The following is a 9429-nucleotide window of genomic DNA, read 5'->3' as shown; positions in this document are numbered from 1 at the left end:
TCCAGCCTTTGGGCTTAAGCCCCCAAACTATTGTGTTCGGTCTAACGACTAGCGGGCAAGTCCTATTATCTGCCAAACAATGTTTTTTTTTTATGGAACCCTAATTCAGACGACTATCTCTTTGAGATTAGCATTTCCTCCTCTGTCGCCTGGAGACTACCTCTCTTCTTTTATTATCGTTTCCCTTCTCTTTTCTTTATTCTTTTTAATCTCTTTCTTTCTTTCTTTTCTTTCTACGAGGATCCTTTTATTTCTTTATCGCATTGGTATTTTTCAATTCCTTTACAATTTAAATTCCTGTTAAAAACAAGTTTAAAACTTATTGAAGACACCTCGTATATTCTAAAATCTTTGTATTGTAATTTGTCTTATAAACGTATAACATACGTATTTCATTTAAAAATTTAAACAACTTATCTCACGCTTATACCACTATTTCATATCACGCGCGCCAACGCGTTTTCTTCCGAACATTAGAAAAAAAATTACCATTGAAGAAAAACACTCGGATTTTTACTACTAAATTCTTTTCATTTTATTTCATTGAATTATTTCTTTTCTTTCATATCACCAACGTCATGGGAGGTTTAGGTTTTTCATTTTATTTTGTTGAATTATTTCTTTTCTTTCATATCATCAACGTCATGGGAGGTTTTTAGTTGACATAAAAACATGTGGTTTATTTCTACGATTTCTCTGGATAAGCTAGACTATTTGTCACCAAAAATACCTATTTTACTTTGTAAAGAAATTACTTTTTCCCAACAAAAACATGCTCTATCCTGCTTTTGAGCATATAAGACACTCTCGAGCACACCTAAATCTTAGTCCTTAAACAAGGTAAATTGGAGTTGTCCGGGAACATAAAAATATTGTTACAGCCGCCCCTTTTTTTCTTGTCATTTGCTTATAGAGGATCGATGGTGTTCCACACACGCACAGCGTATAACGGATATTTACAGAACGTATAGAAGTCTTTTGTTTCTTTTGATATATTTTATTTTTTACACTTCTAACCAGTTCTCGCCTTTTGAAATCGTAAATGTGTGAGAGACAACGACACGACCAGAATGAGAATGGAAATTAAAAGAAAAGAAGACCTCAGAAAAAGTGTTGGGGCAGACAATTGTTGTCGAGAGGGGGCGCATTGTCTTGCAATAAGATGAAATGAGTTTCAATGTGAGAGGTTGAACCTTTTTTGCGATTAAAATCGTATTCTATGCTACTACCAATTTTTTTAACACCTCTCTCCACGGACTGCCTACTGTTGTTTTGATTCCTCCCGCCATCTCTCCACAGTCGGGAAACGCCGGGTACCCCCGCTAGTCTAATATATAAAAGGCAAAATGTGTGCATGTGTGTATGTATGTGTTTGTGTGTGTGTGTTTGTATGTCTCGCAAAAACTTCTGACAGACCCGTCGGACTGTGATAAAATCGGTATCGTTTTATAGCGCGGTCTCTCAGATGACAAAACCACTCTCAATAATTTCCCCCACTCTTTATCTGTGCCTAAACCTAAACGTATATTCCATGAACAAAGCATCTTTCTTAGAACTGCACGCCTATGGAATTGTCTTCTGTTTTCCTGCTTTCCAGCTGACAACAATATGTTTGTCTTCAAGTCTAATGTAAACAAGTTTTTGATGAGCCGTTCTATATAAGTTAACAAATTTACCGAATTTCCACTACTAACGATTACTTTGTCCAATTGTCTACTGTACACACTTTGACCCTTATCCTCGAGCGGCCTCTGGGCCTTGATAAGTGATGATGCCTTTGTAAAAAAAAATATTAAAACATTAATTCCTTCACCCTCAACCGGGTAGTTTTCTACAAGGATAGGGTAGCTTTATTCCTTGACATTGTCAGCTAAACCTTTTTACCCCTCTTTTTCTCCTTCGCCTTACGGATTTAAGCCTGCCTGCCTACTACCACTTTGACTGCTGTTGTTTTGATGTTCTCTCCACCGCTACTACCACTTTTTTACACCACCTCAACACACCTGGGCAACCCCAGGTACCCCCGCTAGTCTAATATATAAAAGGCAAAATGTGTGTGTGTGTGTGTGTGAGTGTGTATGTTTGTATGTCTTGCAAAAACTTTCAACAATGGCGACAAATCGTGAGGAAATCGGTATCGTTTGTAAATTATATTTCGGACGACACATATCTTTGTTGTTTTGATTCTCCCATGTGGTTTCTTACTACACTACCTAAACACCTGGGCAACACCGGGCACCCCCTCTAGTCTATTATATAAATCTCAGTTGCCTGTATGTGTATGTATGTATGTATGTATGTATGTATGCGTGTCTTGCTAAAACTTTTTTCAACCACATTGGACCGGGTTGAGACCGGTACCATCTGAAAAAGCGATCCCTTGGCCGCATATGTGAGAATTAGAAAAATGGTCAATTATTTCGTATAGAAATAAAGTTTTAAACTAAAATAGGGTCAGCGAACTTGTCTCTTTTTAAACGACTTCGAAAACTGTGCATACGCATCAAGCATTATTTTGTGAATTGGTTTAAATAAAAGAATTTCCAACGTTATTTCGCTTTCAGCGTTGTGGGCCAGTGGATTAGGTGGTTTCCTCGTAAGCTTTAGTTTTGACGTTCGCGTATACGTAACGGTGGTCTTTTTTTAGACAGTGTTGTCTTGTAATTTTATATTAAAACAAAAAACAATTTCTTTATTTCGATTTTTTTTTATCAGAGGTTTAAGTAAATTGAAGGTTAAAATTCCAATCCAATGATGATAATAAAAAAAACAAAAAAACTTTCTATCATTTACATTTTTTTTTTAGTTTTAACATTTATATAGGGTTAAAAGATTTTTATTTGACATTTTATAAAATTAAAGCAAAACATTTTTCTTATTTCGAAGGTTACGTAATGTGATTTTTTGACATCCTAACTACTATTTTTTTTTTCTTTTAACAAATTCGGTTAAAACAAATTCTACTTAGTTTGTTTTCGTTGCAACAGACCGTAACGAGAAATCTTTCTAGACTGAGGCAACATTAAAAAAGTTCGCTTAAACTGGTATATAGTCATCAAATAGTGCTCAATATCCGAAGAATAGCTTCATCTCTTTGTATCCCTTCTGTCAAAATATCTTGTGGGGAGGTTGTCACGCATTTCTTCTTTTTCTGGGCGATTACATTTTTGTGTTTTTATTCATTCATTTATTTTTGAAATTGTGTCCAAACCGAACTTCATGTCTACTCGGGCAACGCCGGGTAACCGTGCTAGTCTATGAGTTGGGCATCGAATCAGGTGAGTGTTTGATTTGGGTTATGTTTCGTTCTAATAATTAGGGCTAGGACAACAGCATATTCTTTTTATTGTTTTGACTCTCGAGTGTGTATTTGTTGATATCTTATATGTTTTTTTATAAAGAATGGTGTGGTTCTCGGTTGATTAACTGTGTCTGATTGTGTTGGATATATACTCGAGAGTCAAAACAAAGGAAAGAGTATGCTGTTGTCATAGCCCTACTAATAATTTCCAGAAAACATTAGCTAAAGATATTAAAAAGTTTAAAGACAATAATAACAACTTAGTTTTTTTGTTTTATTTTATTTATTTTATTTTTTTTTGACAAGACCAATAACTTGTATGGACTAAGTAGTAGATAAACACAGACAGTTAAACTTTAAAAATATTACGAGAAACATTTCTTGGAAAGCACACTAACATTAAAATTAGCGCCCCAGAAGAGGGGCCTTTGACCCTGCAAAAGCGGCTTGTGCAGCCTCGTCGGCATTCCTTGGTAGATTAACAGTAAGCTAACACTTTCTCAAAAGCGAAATTAACAGTAAGCTAACACTTTCTCTAAGCGAAAAGGCAACACCTGGGTTGTGAACCTCCTAGAACTTCACAAAACTAGCAATGTATCGCAATCAACAGCGAAGAGGTCATTACAGGAATGATCTCTATAGATTTTGGGAACTGATGGAAAAATTCCCCCTACTGAGACATTACTTTTTGACGTTTAGCTGAAAAATTACAAATTGGATATCGAGCAGACCATCATAATAAAAAAACACATTTATAACACTTAATGACTGGTTAGCTTCGACAGTAGGCCCACCCGTAGGCTACGTAATCCAGTCAATAATGAGGTTGAAATACCCAGTAAGACAGAAATAAAACAATTAATAAAAAACTATCAGAACGTGTGTAAATTTTACAGCGGTCTCTTTCATATGTAATATATTGATGTTGGCATTCTGTGGATGTTCAACGTAAATGGAGACGCCCTGATATTATTGTAGCTCTTTTGTTAAAACCGCAAAAGTATTTATCCAAGTAGCAGGGACGCCCCGCTCATCCCGGTCATAAAATACGCTTAAATATGATATTTTAATTTATGCAGATTCCGTATGTATTATTATAGAAACAATTTTCGAGCAATTCTCATATAGTATAACTTATTGATTTCAAAAATAAAAAAAATATATCCATATGACTTGGGTGCATCAGCTTGAACCGAAACCGAAACTTATGAAGAATATATATATATATATATATATATATATATATATATATATATATATATATATAACTACTTCATTTACTCACATAAAATTAATATACGAAAATATAAATTTATGCGTAAACTTTAAATATTTACTTCAAAAGTGCTCAATACGTAGGTAGAGCTCGTTAGTAAGTTATAAAATATATATGGCGATTAAGCTACACTGAATATTCCGCTTTTCATCCACTCTAGGACTCTTCAGGCTTATGCGCACACAACACAACATACACAACACACACATACAACACACACTATACACAAACATCACACACAACACACAACACACATACAACATGCACACAACACACACAACACACACAACACACAACACACAACACAACACACAATACACACACCACACAACACACACACACAAAACACACAACACACAACACACACAACACACAAACAACACACAACACACACACAACACAACACACACACAACACAACACACAATGTTTCTTTTAATATTGGAATATTACATAAAAAGATATTTCATAATTCAATAAAAAACGATTTCCCCATATTTACTGGTAACGTGTGACGTAAACACAGGGAAATAACTCATGTCTCACAAATTGGTTTAAGTTTTTAAAAGTTTTTTTCCCCCCGTGCTATTACGCACTGCTCATTTTATTATGTAAGCAATGCTTGCAAATATCCCGAAAACTGTTTTCATTAATAATTAGTTTTCTACCTTATCGTTTTTCGTAATTTTTGGATATTTTCATTAAGTTGATGCCATTGCTTTTACTTGAAATTCTATATTTCGATTTTCGAATTTCACTATTATAACGAAAAAGAACCGATCTATTCGTACTAAACCAGCAACTAGTAATTAATATAGACAAATGATAAAAATAAAAATATAAGCTATTCCAGCAGGGAAGAAACAACAATGAAAGGAAAAAATGTCTAATTGATTTATTTTTTAGAATTTTTTAGACGATGATTAAAAATTTGCATTTGAATTATTAAGGTTTCTGAATTTTTTTAGATGAGGATTGGTTATTCGTATTATTTCGATTCATCGGACTACTGTTCTCATCTTGAGTGTGATTTTCACAACGTTTCGGTCGATGTAACCTCTGACCTTCTTCTGGTGTATCTTGTCAAACTCGGGAATGTTTCTGTCGAACTCGGGAATTTGGACGTAATTTCGATCGGAACCCTTTATTTACTTCACGGGACGACCGAAAAATACAATTGCAAATTACTTAGGACCTCTATCCGGTCATGGCTGACGGAACAAGAGCATGCTACCCCCCCATGAAGTAAATAAAGGGTTCCGCTCGAAATTCCGTTCAAATTCCCAAATTCGACAGAAACATTCTCGAGTTCGACAAGATACACCTGAAAAAGGTGGGAGGTTACATCGACAGAAACGTTCTGAAAATCACACTGGAGATGAGAACAGTAGTCCGATGAATCCAAATAATATTGAATTATTCAGATTAGTATTTTCATCTTGGATATTATTCTCACAATGTTTCAGCCGATGTAACCTCCGACCTTCTTCACATAACTCTTGACAAACTCGGGAATCTTTTGTATCATTTGGATTCTTCTGATTACTGTTTTCATTTCGATGTTATTTCTGCAAGGACCCGTGATGTAGTGGAAAAAGTATTTTGTAAATTCAGTTGTAAGTGACACTCTGCTGGAGGTTGAAAGTTCAATCCCTAGTGTGGGCGACACTTAAAATACAATTGCGAATTAGGTCAAACTTCTGCCTGATCAAAGTAGATGGAACAAGCGTATGCTACCCTTGTGGACTAAAAAAAAAAGAGTTGCGTTCAAAATTCTATACAAATTCCTGATATTCGATATGATACACATTAAGAAGGTCGGAGGTTACATCGACCGAAACATTGTGAGAATAACATTCAAGATGAGAACAGTAGCCCGAAAAATTCAAATAATACGAATAGGCAATCTACATCTTAAAATTCGGAAACATAATATCGGGAATATTTCTGTCGAATTAAGGAACCTCTCCGAAATTTCGAACAGAAGACTAATTTATTCACGGAACTTCTTAGTACGAATGACAGAATGGCGAATTACTGACGAATTCTATCCAGTTATGGCTGACGGAACAAGAGCAAGTCACCTCCCTGCATTAAATAAAGCTTTCTGTTGGAAATTTCGTGCAGATCCCCGTATTCCAAATAAAGATTCAAAAGTTCTACAAGACACACTTGTAGAATCGACAGAAACGTTGTGTGAATAGCATCTATCTATATATACAAGTGAAATTGTCTGTGTGTGTGTTTGTTTGTGTGTGTATACATTTCCTACCAAATAACTCTGTCAATTTTCCGTCTACAGGCTCGAGATTTGGCATAAGGGGTATTGAGATTTCGGAAAATATTTTTAATCAGTTTCCGGCCAGAAATTTGGCTATGAAAGGGTCAAAGTTCAACGATTTGACCTTTGAAAACTCTACCAAACTCCTCCGCCAATTTTGGGTCTAAACAATTGAAATTTTAGATGTACGTTACTTGAACATGGGTTAAACCTTTTAACTTGATATTAAACCAAAACAATGAATGTTAAGAGGTCACAATTAGGGTCAAAGTTAAAAGAAATTACCTCTGCGGTCTCTACCAAATTATTCAGCCAATTTTTGGTCTAAAAATTTGAAATTTTACATAAAGTGTATTCAGACATAGGGCAAGCTTTTTAATGGTTGTTTTAGCCGAAAATTTGGTTGCCAAGGGGTAAAAGTTTAAAATAGTTGACCTTTGCGGTCTCTAGCAAACTATTCAGCCAATTTTGTGTCTAAACATTTGAAATTTTATATAAAAGGTAGTTAGACATGCAGCAAGCTTTTAAATCAGTTTTGGGCGAAAATTTGGCTGTCAGCATGTCAAAAGTTAAAGAGTTGACCTTTACAGACTCTACTAAACTCCTCTGCCAATTTTGGGTCTAAACACTTGAAATTTTAGAAGTAAGTTACCTGACCATGAGTCAAACTTTTTAATATATATGCACATAAAGTTATGAAGATTATATAGGGCCAGAGCAAAGCCAGAACGAACTGCTAGTTTATCTATAAACGTGAGAATGTGTGTGTCAGGACACTTCTCAACCTATATACTCAAAGATGTTTTAATCTGCAGCTTTAAAATTTGGAATATAAGTTATTCAGGCATGTGGGAAATATCTACTCTGCTTCCATCCGAAAAAAAGAGCTGCTAAGGGATTAAAATTGAAAAATTGATGCGTGGCGGGTGATCGGATTTTTATCTGCTTGCCAACTATTTCACGAATGCGCATGCGTGAATAGTTCACATTAAAGATTACTTATTTTAAGAATAAGTAGTTTGAAAACATGTTTCAGAGATCATGTCAAGCTGGTGTAATGGTTATCGTACTTGAATCACTATCTTTGGGTTTTGGTTTTGATCTCGGCTCGAGTATTTTTAAAATTTTTGTTACTTACACTTAAACGGTTTAGAAAAAAAACAAAAAACAAATACTCGCAAGCACATGTCTCATTTTCTCTCCGTATTTTTTCTTTTTACATCATTTTCTTTTCAAAGGAATTCAACGTTACGTTTAATACCGGGCAACGCCGGGTACATCTTCTAGTGTTGTATATAAAAACCGACAGTTAATAGATAAAACAAACTAAGGAAAAAAAAAAAAAAACACATTTTTTTTTAATTAGAATAATTTATCTCTAATATTCTGCTTGTTCCTTCCTCAGTTAGTCTGTACGTTACGCTGTGAAAAAAGGCTACATACAATTTTTAAACTCCAAACGGCTTTAAAATGAAGGCCAAATTTGCGAAATTTGTACTTTTAAAACGCCAATCTGGCAACCCTAGACAAGAATATGAGCGTGACCTTTCTTACAGTCTCACCGTTAATATCTGCAACAGAGTGATGAAACTTTTAGGTCATGGATGCGTAAGTGCAGTCATCATAACGATGCAATTTGCAATCCGCTCTGATCCATTCGGGCAGAATAAAAAATAGGGGGTATTACTTTTGGAACGCTTCTTGTAGTTACATCATTAAAAACATATCAAGAATTTCTCGACGTGTTTTTGATTGACGATCTTTTGATTTCAACTTTATTCATATGTTTATGAGAAATCAAAATAGTTATGTGCGGACATGTTTGTTATTTGTTTTTGCCTGGCTCATATTTGTCGCAAACAAAAGAAATAAAATAAATTTTCTGGATGTTTTGTTTACCTGGCAACATCATAGCCAGGGTAATTATTTAAATGCTAGTCGAAAACGGCAGAAAAATAATTAATTATGCTCTGCTAGTGTTCGCACTTATCTATCTATATATCTATAATAGTGAGAATGTGTGTGAGGACATTTCTCAACCTATATACTCAACCGATTTTTTTATCTAAAGACAGGAAATTTTGTGCATAGGGTATTCAGACATGTGGAAAAACTTTTAACCGGTTTTCGTACGGAAAAAGGGCTGCTAAGGGGTCAAATTAGCAAATTGGCACGTGGGGGGGGCGTAGGATTTTTACCTATTTGTGAATGGTTTCACTTCTTATAAGCAAAAAAATACTCAAGCTTTTTTACTCGAGAATTTTCCACATGTCTGAATAACCTATATACAAATTTTCAAAGCTGTATATTAAAAATTCGTTGAGTATATAGGTTGAGAAGTGTCCTCACACACAAACTCTCATATATATATTGCCTGGTCGTAAAATACGCTTAAATATGATATTTTGATTAATGCAGATTTTGTATTTTTTATTATATTATATTGGACCCATATCTCTTTACAACGTTTCCTTTTCATAACTTATCATACTTTCATAAATCAGAGTCAATTTTCTGTTGGTTGTTTTTTAACTCAGTCAACAACGGGTACTTTTGCTAGTATATATATATA

The sequence above is a fragment of the Euprymna scolopes genome, chromosome 38 (genome assembly GCF_053919585.1).
Source record: "Euprymna scolopes isolate OS-2025 chromosome 38, ASM5391958v1, whole genome shotgun sequence".
Lineage (NCBI taxonomy): Eukaryota > Metazoa > Mollusca > Cephalopoda > Sepiida > Sepiolidae > Euprymna > Euprymna scolopes.
The sequence above is the reverse complement of the archived record's forward strand: the minus strand, read 5'-3'. Positions refer to the sequence as shown.